We start from the raw sequence: 13,794 nt of genomic DNA on the forward strand, positions 1-13,794 counted from the left end.
TTTTATAGAAGCTGTACAAAATATAGTATATATGCGCAATATTGAAGCGTTCAAGGGGATATAAAGGTAATGTACATCACATACACGTGTACTCTCATGCAACAAAATACAATTAGATTTAATAGTATAAGCTCTTTTATTCATCATAATAGATTGGAAATTTAAGTGTCTTACGAGGGTGAGTAAAAAGTTACCCGCTCTGTCGGTGTAGAATTTATTTTAAGCAATTGTCAAAAAAGACATACATCATTTTTTGACATAATCACTCAATTTCTGTATACACTTTGTCCATTTGCTGAAGGACCTTCGTATTTTCTCGTTAAAAAATGTTTTGGGCTGAGCTGCGAACCACGAATGCATCGTCGTCTTCACCTCTTCATCAGCTTTCTCGGCATCCATCTCGCACAAACTTTTTAAAACCCAAATCTGTCGTGCACTATTGCATAAGCAGAGCCGTGGCTGATTTGCAAATGATTTACCACATTATCCAGCGTCACTCGTCTATTCCATAGAGCATAAGTTCATGAGCACGTTCAATGTTGTCATCGTGGATGTGGACGGGCGTCCAGCTGTTTTTTCATAACACTTGTGCGATCTTCTTTGAACTTTTGTGCCCATTCAAACACACTTCGTGACAAAACACTTTCTCAATAATGTGCATTAAATCTTTGATAAATATAGGCATCAAACATAACCTCCGACCACAAGAAACGAATCACAGCATCCTGCACTGTTTTCCTGCAAATCGCCATTGCAAAGCGCCATTACTCGCGCAACGGTCACAAACGAATTGACGTAACACAATGAAACCTACGCAGCAGCACTGAACAGATATTGACGTCATACGAAGAGTGCAGATGGATCAATACGGTCGACAGAAGTTTTAACTATCTGGAGTGCGGATAAATTTTGACCGAGAGTCGTATAGGAATCTATAATCTGTAAGTACACCTTTGGCTGAATGGAAATTTCTCTTACATATAGTCAAAAATGCAGAAACAGTGTATTGAATTGGAAAGTGATAAAAAATAAGTGAAGTTTCGAGGTTGCATGTGATTGCATGAATACACAGGACGTTTTTAGCGAATAAAAAATAATTTTGAAAGACACGAGACTTATCTTGTATTTTATGCACTCTCTGTGTCCGAATTTCCAGAAGCTCTCTATCTTATGAAGTGTTTTAGATTAGCCGGAAAATTTTGTATGTACATACAAGAAGTATACGATCTAAGTGGAATATTCCATTATTCTCTTGATACAACAGAAACGAAATTTACAGAACTTCTCAGAAAGTTGGTTTATTATTACCAAATTAATAGAATTAATATACGTTTATCATCTTTACATACCTAAGTCGTGGAGGTTTATCGTGCGTAAAAAATTAGTGTCGTTTCAAAGTTACATTTCGTACATTTTAAGCCTATAATTTGTAACGTACAAAACAATGTAAATTTGAGCTGTTTCTTATCTCCACAATAAGAAAATCCAACTTTACGTTTTTACACAATGATATTTATGGAACAGTAATATCATATTATTGCATCGCTTGGAGAATGAAGTCAAGGTACGATGTGACCCTAGTGTAAACGCTGGGATACCCAGCTGTGCCGCACTTATAAGCATAAGACACAATACCTATTAAATACGAGGTTAATTCATGTTGTATCAGCAGTGGTCCGCCGCGGTCAGCCTGAAAGGATCGTTAAATTTTTAATCAAAGATACTGAAATATATCGATCGAATTGTATTGAAATTATACTTATATACAGTAATAATCTTCTATTGATTTGTGTATTGAAATACTCCAATTTATAATGTACATGTTATATGTATTTTGAGCAAAACTAAGATTAGAAGGAAATTAGATTAAATACCATAATGAGGTGTGAGAAGTGGGCAAAACTGTTGAATTGTGTTTATCTATTATTTCTAATGTTTAAGACGTCGATTTGATGTTAATTCGAATTGACATGTCTTCAGATACCGTATAGTTTGTAGTAACTCTGTAACTTAATTACCGTACAAGAATCCTCTCCACCCTGAGCATGTTCGGCGCATATTATACCATCAGTGATATCAGGTGCATTAGGAAATTTGGAATAAGCTATTTTGCATTCGGCGTTCTTAATCACTGGCATTTGTACTTCCATTAATGCATTACGTCGTGGTCGTCCTACAAAGAAAATAAGAAAGATATTTAAGACTGGAACTGTTTAATTTTATTACAAAATTGATATCACTTACTATATCTTAATGATCCCCATCCAGCAACAAGGGGGTTATAGCCGACGAAGTTGCTCTTTCGTAGGGGCTCTTTCGTACAAATGGGATATACGTACCCTGAAAAATAAAAAAATAAATGAAAATGCAGGAAACGAATGACCAAAAGTATAAGAAAGAATTGTACACGCTTTATGACACAATATATGTGTACAGTAAGAAATTTCAGGATATGATACTTCAGTAATACTCAATAGCATATATATATATATATATATATATATATATTTGTGGACTTACTCGAAAATGGCACCTCCTCCACCAATCTAAGAATGGCAATATTATGATTGTGTATGTTTTCTATTCCATCCATATGTGCACAATGTGCTGCGGTCAAAACATGCCTAGCCGTTATCAGGGAACCTCCGTACTTCCATAGTGGTTTGTCTGGGTTTCGGGGATCACGAAAACTTAATGCAGCGATCCATGGCCAAGCGCCTAAAATGCAATAGTCATAGTTGTGAATATACATAATTTTTCCTCACATAATGAGTAACAACGATTATTACCTATTCGATATTCGATCATACAGCAGACGATAAGTACATACGTACAAATACTCTGAAATAGAGATTTGATAAAGTCAGAAATTAAATTTTTATTCCAGTGGAATACAAATTATTAAATAATTCTATATAATTTCTATTTGAACTATACTGAACTATAAAGTTCAAACGTGTAATTTCTGCCCTAACAGTTTTTGATCTCTATCCATATTATTACTCCTATATCAATTTTTTATTTCAAGCAAAAAGATACTCTTCCTAACATGAAGTAAAAGAAAGAAATAATTCAAGTTAATAAGTAAAGTTACTACCGATAAAATCATAGCATTATTATTTAGTCTAATTGAAATGTACATTGATGTGCTGTTTAATGCCTTTAAAGTTCATTCTTTGCAGTTAATGGCTTATTATTAATCGGAAAGAAAGACATAAAACGTGCCTTCTTGATTGTCCGGTGTGGTACATTCTGGATCAAACAATTTTAAAACATTTATACAGTTCAAAGATGCGTAAGAAAGCGACACCGATTACTCAACTTTCGAAGTAAAAAGCCGATCAGGTCCACCGGATTGCCCTTCAGACACGTATTAATCCGTAAGAGTTAGTCATCATGTTGATAATAATTATCTAAAGAAACTCACGTGAAAATATAAAATTTTAATTGATTAGATATTGTGTTAGCCATACTTAAGAAAGAAAATGAAAATGAATGAAATGAAAGAAAAGGACTACCTTCAACCTCATTTTTTAAATAAACACTTTGTCAGTTTTGCGGTAAATAAATTCTTAGGAATTCAGGACAGTTTTTAGTGAATCATTTTGTTTCGACCGTTCGCGGAGAGACGCGATCGCGAGATAGCACCTCAACGAGAGTTGTAAGTTCCCGTTACGATTAAATAATCGACGCCACGAACTGATCGATCCCCTTATTTCGATTATGATAATAAGGGTAGTTCAATGAAATTCCACAGAATGAACACAAATAAATTAATGTTTATTTCAACAACTTATTAACTAGAAAGATATAAATGGAACAAAAAAAATGTAACTGCGTTTTGGTTGATAAGTAATGCGCGACATACCACATGTGTTGACGGTTCGACTTTTCGAAAAGTTCTGAACGCCTTTCGATTTTTTTCGTTTTTTCTGGAAGGCGACCCCCACTACGTTCGGATCACGCCACATTCTTTTACGCGAGGTAAAATACGGGCCACGAGTCGACGTTTCTGGAAGTCGCCCTGCTTAATGAACCATGCGCTTGCCACTACAATGTTTGTTTGCCGGGCAGACACGACGATCCGTCTGCGACATTATAGTGCCGCGATCGATAGTTAAGAATATGACCTATGGTAAGCCGCATGGCGTAACATTCTCTCCCCGTTGAGAGGGTACCGATCAAACTAGCGAGGTGTGGTTGAAGTTCCCATCTTATTTCGTCTCGGTGGCTAGTTGTTCGGGTTTCTCGAGATCGGGTTGAATTGGCAGTGGGACAAGCCTTTTGACGCCCCGATCCAAAATGCTCTTTGCCGTCTGAACTGTAGCTGTCCGGATGACACCATCGGCGCCTGGATGAACCTTGATAACTCGGCCCAGAGGCCAATGCATGGAGGGAACGTTGTCCTCTCTGAGGATGACGATTGTGCCCTTTTGGATGCTGTGTCCACCCTTGCTCCATTTATTGCGGTTGGTTAGCTCGTTCAAATACTCCTTATGCCAGCGGTTCCAAAAATGTTGTTTAAGCTGTTGGATATGCTGCCATTTGGAGAGTCGGTTCGATGGAATGTCTCTGAAATCTCGATCACGTAAGCACATTAATGAATCGCCAATGAGGAAATGTCCGGGAGTGAGGGCTAGGAGATCATTTGGATCGGTGGAGATAGGAGTTAGCGGGCGGGAATTGAGGACTGCTTCTATTTCTATAAGAGTATTACGGTGTTAAGCTCATATGTTTCTGTTTCTCCACTCGCGCTGCGCCATAATATCCTTTGATATTTCCGATCCTCTGGTCGTACGAGGAATTGCCGATACATTTTCTCGATGTCGCCAGTGAGTACGTACTGATGAGCGCGGAATCTAATTAATATACAAAATAAATCTTCCTGTAACTTGGGTCCTGTGTAAAGTGTATCGTTTAGGGAGGTTCCGGCAGTGCTTGGTGCCGATCCGTCGAAAACTACACGGAGTTTGGTGGTTTGACTCGATGCTTTGGTCACGCCATGATGAGGTAAATAGTATCCGTTGTCGTCGGAGTGGTTGACATTGACCTTCGTCATGTGTCCCAATGCCAGGTATTCCTGTATTACCGTTCGATATTCTGATTCGAAGCGTTTGTCGTGCTGGAATCGGCGATTGAGTGAGGCGAGTCGTTTAATTGCCAGCGTTTTAGAGGATCCGAGTGACTGAAGCTGATCATTGAAATGTAGAGCGACGATGTATCGTCCTTCGCTGGTGCGTCGGGTGTGGGCTTGGAAGTGTTCTTCGCATCGTCGATCTGCCCTCTGAGATATGTTTAATTGAGGGTCCTTCATCGATTTCCCAAAACCGCGAGGGGTCTGCTTGTAAAGTCGTCGTGGATGTGTGAAATATGTTTGTCGCGGTTTGGGAAGTTGGACTCCCCAACTATAATTATTTTACTACGGAATCCTCAAAAACATGATGTATGTATATATATCCTGAAATATTATCAGTCTGTTGTCAAGTTATAGAACATTATGGAAATTGCCAGTTAAAGTCATAAAAAACAAAAAATAGGGAAGTTCGTTAAAATATGTGATTTTCCAATCAAGATATAGAATTTATTCGAGTAATATAGATTACGGTAGAGATGGTGACGGTAACAATGAGTGGACTGATTCTTCGTGCGAAAACAAATTGGAAGCGCAGAGCGATGTATTGTTTCAGCGAATATCGATTTTAAAGCACGGTTTTAAAGTACGTGTGCGTTTGACTAGGTGTGTTAATTAATATTGCTGTCTGATTTTCGATATGTAAATACAATATCTACATATCTTTAAACTTATGATAATTGAACTAACAATTTTTTTAAATTCAAATTAAACTTATGATAATTGAACAAACAATTTTTTTAAATTTATATTAATATTTATCCTTTTAAATGCAACAATTTTTTTTAATAATAACTTCACTCGTAAGTCAGCTGCGCACATATTTGATCGTTCTTTAAAGCTTGAATCTCTGCGAAGAGAAAAAATCTTTCAACCAACAAGAACTGGTTCTACGTTTTCTATCCATTTCCTTCCAGATAAATCTCTCTATCTAAAATCCTTATTTCCGTATTTCCTTGAAAAGGTTAAAGTCGTTTTGTATAAAATCCAATGTAGAGAAGAAGGAAGATCCGCAAAAGATTCTTTCAGCTTTCCCTATGTTTGAGCTCGAATCAAAGCAATCCTATTCCCAATAGGGTGACTATGCGTTTAACTTCTCATAGAATCTCTCTGATTCCGTGTGATACCTTCGGTGTTTTTGAAGTATGTAATTGATATCGTAACGTCAACGCTTTGCAGTGCGAATTCAATTTTGAGTTGCAATTTCCCTGTTTGCGTGGCAAAAGCATAAAATCGAAACATGGTATAATCAATTTTTTTACATAAAATTATATTGTATAGGCTATTGTTATTTAAGCATTTTAAATTGGATGAAGGAAAAAAATGACGCAAATAAAACGTAGGACATTTTAATTAAAGAGACTAATATAGAGATTTATCTACTTAACTGTGATTAAATCATCTCCACTTAACGCTCTACCTCTTCTATTAATTATGCTTCGTTAAACTATGATTACAGAGGATGGGTTTTTTGATAAAATGACATTCTGACAAATATATATAGATCGATATATATAGATATAGATAGACAAATATATAGATTCTTACAACAGTAGTTATGAATGAACAGTAGTTATTGTATCAATTCCGTTCTTCAGAAGCTTCATTTGTGAAAAGACAATTCGCCAGAATATGGATTCACTGTAGTTATGGATATAGGATTTCAATCTAGTTGACAGACTTGCTTTACGTAGAGAATATCTGTCTCTTATTCTACCTTATCGCGATTCTCTCCTCATCTTATACGTTTTGTCGAACAAAGTAATATTGGCATATATCTCGGCTCTGGTTACAATCATTAGTTTCCGCCTAAACGGTTAGAATCACATAGCTCGCGCTCTACTCTCGTTTATTGAACATTCAGGCCATATGGTCGCATGCGACTAGTTTTATGTTAATTCCGACCGATTACAATACCTTTCTTTCGTTTACAAGGAACGACGAGACTGGCAGTTGCGTGATTTCCAATGCAAAAGCCGCGATATCTGCACGATAACCTAACCTCAACCGATTTTGTTGTACTATTCTTATGTGGACTTCGTTTGTACCACTTTCGTAACAAAAATAGAATACGTAGAACACAGCATTCCGTTATGCGATATTGTCGATTCCTAACATCCGAAAAATCAGAGATAATTTTTTCCCTACAGTTGTACATTTGTGTGAAAAGTTACGAACGTAAAGTTGTTTGGTGCATGCACAGTCCTCCCCTCCCCTGCATTTGCGTGGACATGCTAGAAAGATTCACTTTTCCACGGTGAAACTGTATGTATTATAATTTCATTTTTACAAAGGTCGAACATCCTACTATGCATAAATTTAATATTAATATAAGCAGGTTTCGTGTTAAGTATTACATCTGACGTATAAGCACACGTGTGTACGAGCCTTGGTTTTAAATGTCTTATAGTAGACACCGAAAAGATTATTCAGTTGGATATCTGACTCAACATCAATATTTTACTAGGAGATAACATGTTAAGAACACGTTGGTGGATGGCATGGGAGATGATGAATGAAGACATACTTCTGTGAGATACATAAAATAGTAGTCAGAACGTATTTTGGCGCTTGGGGACAGCAACAGCTGGTGATACTGTCATACACCTCCATTTATAAACTTTCGAAAATCGATGTGACCTTCAAACTTTAGTGTATTCTGTTTCACAGCACGAAATGTTTCCGAAACGTACGTTTATTGTTACAATGAACTTGGCTAATGATTCTGAAATACTATCCTTGAAAAAACAATGGGGGAATTGGAGCAAAAAAAAGAAGGAAATAAACAAAGACCTTGTTGGTTCGTAAAAATAAAATATGCTACAGGAAAAACTTTTTCCAACTGATTGAGATGCGACAAGCTTTAAAAGCTATGACACGAATCGAGCGTTTGTCTACAAGAGCGCATTTTCGGTGGATATATATGTCGGAATGACATTTAGGATAGGGTTGTCGGTGTTTGAAGAGTCTTCATTGAAGGTAGCCATCGTTGCGGTGTAACGAAGATACGATTTATTGACACAGGTATGAATAACACAGGTTTGACAATCTACCACGGCGGTGAGACGTCCGCGGCACTAGTGACAGTGGTCTCCGGTTCAATAACGAATCCGCGGCCAACGGGATGACAGATGGGCGTTCTCGCTGAATCTAAGTCTGACTCGTAAAAATAATTGCTGAGCGTAAAGACGTTACTCTTTGGTCGACGGGAGCGCGTAAAAGAATGCCCGTCCCGTCCCGATGATGCCACAGAGGAAAACTATAATGGGGTGTGACTAAGGACACGAGATCATCGGATTCGTCGAGGAAAGCCTTCGTTTAGGAAGTAAGGGAAATTGACGTTGCTGCTAATTGGTCAATCTCCATATCGGTGGTTAGAAAAAGATGCTAGCCGCCCTCGAGGGAAAGTTGCTAGTGGGAGACGCCGCTCGTTGAAAAATATGTCTCCCCTGTCTTCCCGTAGTTGGGACAAAGACTGTTTGTCTGTTTGAAGGACTTTAGTTAACTAAACCTTAAGATTTATAACGGGCCCTCGGGCTAGCCGAACATGTACTGTGGTGACGCATCGACATCTGGCAATCATCTTACTCGAAGAATAGGCTCTGCGTGTGGCGAGCCACGGGACAGAAACCGTTGGAATGTTTACTGTCGCGTGTCGCCACGAATATTTCTTTTAAGGAGAGCTATAGAATTACTCCATACCTTTGTTAGGCAAAGCGTTCATCCCTTGACCGCGGCTACGTTGGGCGACAGACTGTCACCTCGAGCCAAAGCTCACCGTCACTAATCTCGAACAATTACAATCGGATTGAATAACTACAATAGTTTAGTTACAGTTATAGTGGACTTTAGATTGCAATGTTGCGGGGCTATCCCAAGGTTCCGGTGCAATTGCGCTATATTACACAAAGACTTGAGAACTGCTACCAAATATCTACTAGCTTAAAGGTGTGCTGATTACACCTTACAAATTGTAATTATATTTCAAATACAATCTCCTAAGTAATAAGTAAATTAAATTAATACTTTACCTAGAATCTGTGATACATTAATATAACAAAAATACATTTCTTAAATTATTCATTAATTTGCAATGTAATTAGAATATTATCTTTATTTTCTGGTGTCTTTATTATTCTTAAAAGATACGCTGCTTGTTTGCAAATTTAACACTACGTATGCTATTAATAAATCATTTTATATTTAATTTTGCAACCTTCAATCATTGTTAAAATTGATTGATAATACTGTTGGTTAATAGAAATTTGAAAATGCTCTCGTTTCCACTCGATTAAAAAGTAATTGCACAAACTGTCACAGTGTTGACTACAAATCACGTGTGTCGTTCTATTAAATTTATACACAATAGTATTTATTCTCGTTTTAATTTAAAATGAAATATGTTATTGTATGAATAGCAGAATGTTCAAATAATTGAAACAACTTTTTGTCCTCTAATTAATGATTCTCATTTAAAAAAATTTAAGAATTTTAATCAAGAAGATTTTGAAGTCTCGATCTAAAATGACCAAGGATTGAAACAGAGAATATTTTGATGCCAACAAATACATATTCTTCAGATATGAAACAAATGTGATAATAAAAATCGATGTACATGAATGAATGTTGAAATATTGGAAAATTGTATAATTATATCCATTCTCTGTTGCGTTTAGATGTTTCAATTAATGTTTCATCAGAATTTTTATCGAATATTTTAGAGGTACTGGCTGTAAGGTTTTTTTTTAAATTAAAATTAAAATTAAATGTAAGAACAGATTCAAAGTATAACATTTAAAAATTTGTGGTTATAAAATTTACTTGTATGTCATAATTATGTAAGTGAATTAATCTCATAATTAATTAAATGAATTTATTCTATGTGAGTAAATTATATTTATCTATAATAAGTCTTAACTTATTATTAATAATCAACTAACACTGCATAATACTAAGTAAAGTAACTGAAAATTCTCGACGTGAGAATTAATTATAATTTCATCAAGAAAATAAAAAAGAAAAGAAAAGAAAAGAAAAAAAAAATTCTATGTAAGTGATTGTTCTATGTAAGTAATTCTACGTAAGTGATTTGGGGCTCGGCCAGTACCTTGCCCTTCTTTGGGATATTCCGAATTATCTGTCCTCTCCGAGTTGCAAATCTGATATCTCAGATGTTAGGGAAACCCCCTGGCCGGTAAGACACGATAGACAGATGAGACTAAACGGCTGGTGGAGAGGGCAATTATCAACAGAGGGTCACACCGTGCGGATACAATACTGGGGTCTCAATAAAATCTTACAACCGTGGTGTTCAGAACATCAAACTCTGTTTGCATACACCCGGTGCACATAAAGTGTCAAATTACACTAACACTGGATTTATTGAACCTCTTTCAGCTTGACCAGTGGCTCTTTAGTTTATGATTTGCAACAGAATCCCTGCATCAACGCAGATTCGCGAAACATACAACTTCACGCACCAAATATCGATTACAGTCAATCGACACTAACAATCAATAATTTGTCTGCGAGATGCTCCTCTGGAAGTTTTAACTATATATATTCCGGTTTTAACTATATATATTTAACTATATATATTAACTATATATTTTCCCTAGGAACAGTAAGATTTTAACGATACAACTTTATCAAGAGATCTTAATGTCATAAACGGTATCGAAACTTCGTAATTAATAATGTTAAGGAAGAAAATATTGGTAATCTCCTCGAACGACGAGCGCTTGATATTCACAATTAGAACTCGATAACTTAGCTTCTTATAATATCCCAATAAAATGTTATTTATCGATTACAATTGTCCTGTCGTATATTATTGTGTTTGCTTTATAAATGTGAACTTTATTCAAAAACAGTTCATCGATATAACGGTATTGAAGAGAACTACTCGAGAAACTATATCTAGCCCTTGGATGGAGGGATTGCTTGCTTCTTACAATCGAATAATTGGAGTGTAACTAGAAACACGAACGGTAGTTTAGCAATGGAGAAGAACTTTAGAACGACAGCAATTTTCTTCTTGTTTCTTTGAGAAAGGCACCGTTCATTTTATGTTTGCGAGAATGGGGTTGTTGGACGAATTTGATTAAAACGGAAAGATCTTTAACAAATATTCTTCCCATTGATACATTCCTATATTTTTGATTTAATTATTTGAAAATGCAATTTTGCATATACCTATGTGCTATTATATACTATAATCGCAGGCGTTTCTTTAAAATGATGTACTATTGAAACAAGGCAAAGTATCGTCGAGTTCTTCTAGATTCAATTTCTCAAAAGAATGGCTCTATTGATTAACCAAACATAGTTCCCATAAGCATATACGTACTTCTCAGAAAAGATAGTTATATCTAGATCAATATTACTCCCCACAGTGACCTATATGTCAAAGAAAAAAAAGACACATCAAGTATTAAATCATACTACTATTACGTCCACTATCTCTACAAATCCTCCACTCTTGGAAAAGTCTATCGTATTCAAACGTAACGTAACTCAAATTAAATCTTTTCCATCATCATAAATACGAAACATTTATAAAATTATCATCTTCGATTATTTACTCAACATCTAGCTAACAAAATCTTCTCCATCGCCGTACCCTTTAATCCTGACCGCGTACAATTAACGTATGAATAGTTAATTTATTGAAATTTAAACGACCATTTTACGCTACTTGTACTCGAATGATTTTAGGATCTTGCTGTATCTCTTGCACAGTGTTATACTGACAGGCGAGAAACATAGAAACGTAACTTCCGATCCACTGATTTACCCTAAACAGACGATGATAGGTTATACGGTGCACGCAATACAGAAGTGTTTCCGATGCAATTCGAAGGTGCGTTGTTACAATGGAGTTCATCGATCCATAATGACTATTTCCCCGCCAACTACAGCCTGTAATAACGGAATAGCCAATAAAGTATATCCTGTCGATTTAATCGTTACCCCCACGGTGCACCGCGCGCACGGAGATCGGATCGGTGATTTTCACGTGATGTTTCGCAAATCGTGAGGCGCTCGCGTGATTCGCGCGTTTTAAGCGTTCCCGCTCTTCCCGTCCGATAGAAAGAGAAAGGGAACAGGGGTGGAAGGAAGAGGGAAGATACGTGATGCGGGTTCAACCTGCCGCGGGAACCTTTAAAGAAGGTCGGTGCAACGGGGGAGATGTAATTTTAATAAGTTGGAGAACAAGTCATTGTAAAAGATGGATATTCAGATGTTGGAGATGCAGCAGATTTACGACTCGGTGGAATTAAGTTAGTTAAAGTGTTGAAAACCTAACGTCTTTTCAAAGGCGTTTGCCGCGTTTCTTTTCAAATCAAAATACACACATACGATACGTACAATGTATGCGCCTAAAGTTTTAAAGTTAATTTCTATTCAAGGAATGGACTGTTTTATTATAGGTTTAGGAAATTGAAAAGAAGCAATTGCTTGTTTCTAAGAAAGAATCGCGAGAAGTACAGTTAGAAACTGTATTGTGAATCACTTTTCCTGGTTTCCGTAACGAGGAAGTGAAAAAAAACGCAGACAAGTCAGCGTTTACCGTAGCTAAATGGAAGATACGCAGGTACGAGTCGTTACAGTTTTGTCGTTGCAACGATTCCCGCTGCGTAATTTGATAATGAACAGTTGAAAAATAGCAGCGTTGTGTCCGTACTCTTTAATATCCCATTATATGGAAGTTAACGACCGGAAAATACACCGCTCGACTACTTGAAGGAAGTAGCTCATGAGCAAGTCTTTTGTATCCTCGCAATGGTATAATTCCTGTAACGTCTCGTTCTCGGAGGATTTATTTCGTTGATTTGTACTTGTTTATTGCTTTTGTGTTTTCATGAATGGAGCATGTCGCATGCGAATCGTAATATGGTTTTAATGGCGTTTCGACTTCAATGATATCAGCGGCTGATTGCGCTTCCCGTAAGAAGCTTCCAATCATTATGTATTTTAGGAACAACAAATAAGGATATTTAGAGAACGAATTAATTATTCAATTGTTCGCGCAAGAAATACCTGTCTCTTTTTCGAAAGTTATAAATGCTGTTTTCAAAGAGTTCCTTAGCTCACCATAAACCAGATAAGAATCTTTGGTTCCATCTAGAAAAAGAAACCTTCAGATCAAACCGAAAGGGGTTCGGATTATATTTTCTAATCGTATTTGTATATTTCTTTTTACGGTCAGCTTGTCATCCACGTACAATCGAACAGAGAGTCCATTAATTATTTCCCTTCGACTTGTTTCAGGGGGAGCATCTCGGAAGCCATGCCGGCTGACGAGTTCGCTGGAAATCGAAACAGAAGCAAACCAAGACTGCAACCACCTTAACGAACCGCTATTATCACTGGCAAGGTCATCGGGCAGACCGGATCTAATCATGCTCACGCCGACCATGCTTCCTGTGCACTCGTTCCTCTTTCTTAACGACGTCAACCAGAAGATCGGGTGCTAAGAAAAAATAAGTATAATAATATTTTAAGTATGTGAAAAATTTATACAACAACAAACACATTACAACAAAAATGGGCGTTTCCCGTATCATAACGTATTTTATAAACCGTAAATTATAGAATTGGTTATAGTATACGTATGTACATATGTATATTCCTAAATTATTCCTAGATAGAGTCACTTT

The 13,794-nt window shown here is 36.7% G+C and overlaps 1 long non-coding RNA gene across 1 annotated transcript; it reads left to right on the forward strand.

Annotated features, from left to right (window-relative positions):
* The first annotated feature begins 1,649 nt into the window (after nt 1-1,649).
* LOC117215434 lies at nt 1,650-13,654 on the forward strand. The gene is made up of 3 exons (XR_004489117.1): nt 1,650-1,659; nt 11,390-11,394; nt 13,406-13,654. It is a non-coding gene; the product is annotated as an uncharacterized LOC117215434 (long non-coding RNA).
* Nucleotides 13,655-13,794: the final 140 nt, after the last annotated feature.

Source organism: Bombus bifarius, unplaced genomic scaffold (assembly GCF_011952205.1).
Source record: "Bombus bifarius isolate JDL3187 unplaced genomic scaffold, Bbif_JDL3187 scf7180000009617_frag, whole genome shotgun sequence".
NCBI lineage: Eukaryota > Metazoa > Arthropoda > Insecta > Hymenoptera > Apidae > Bombus > Bombus bifarius.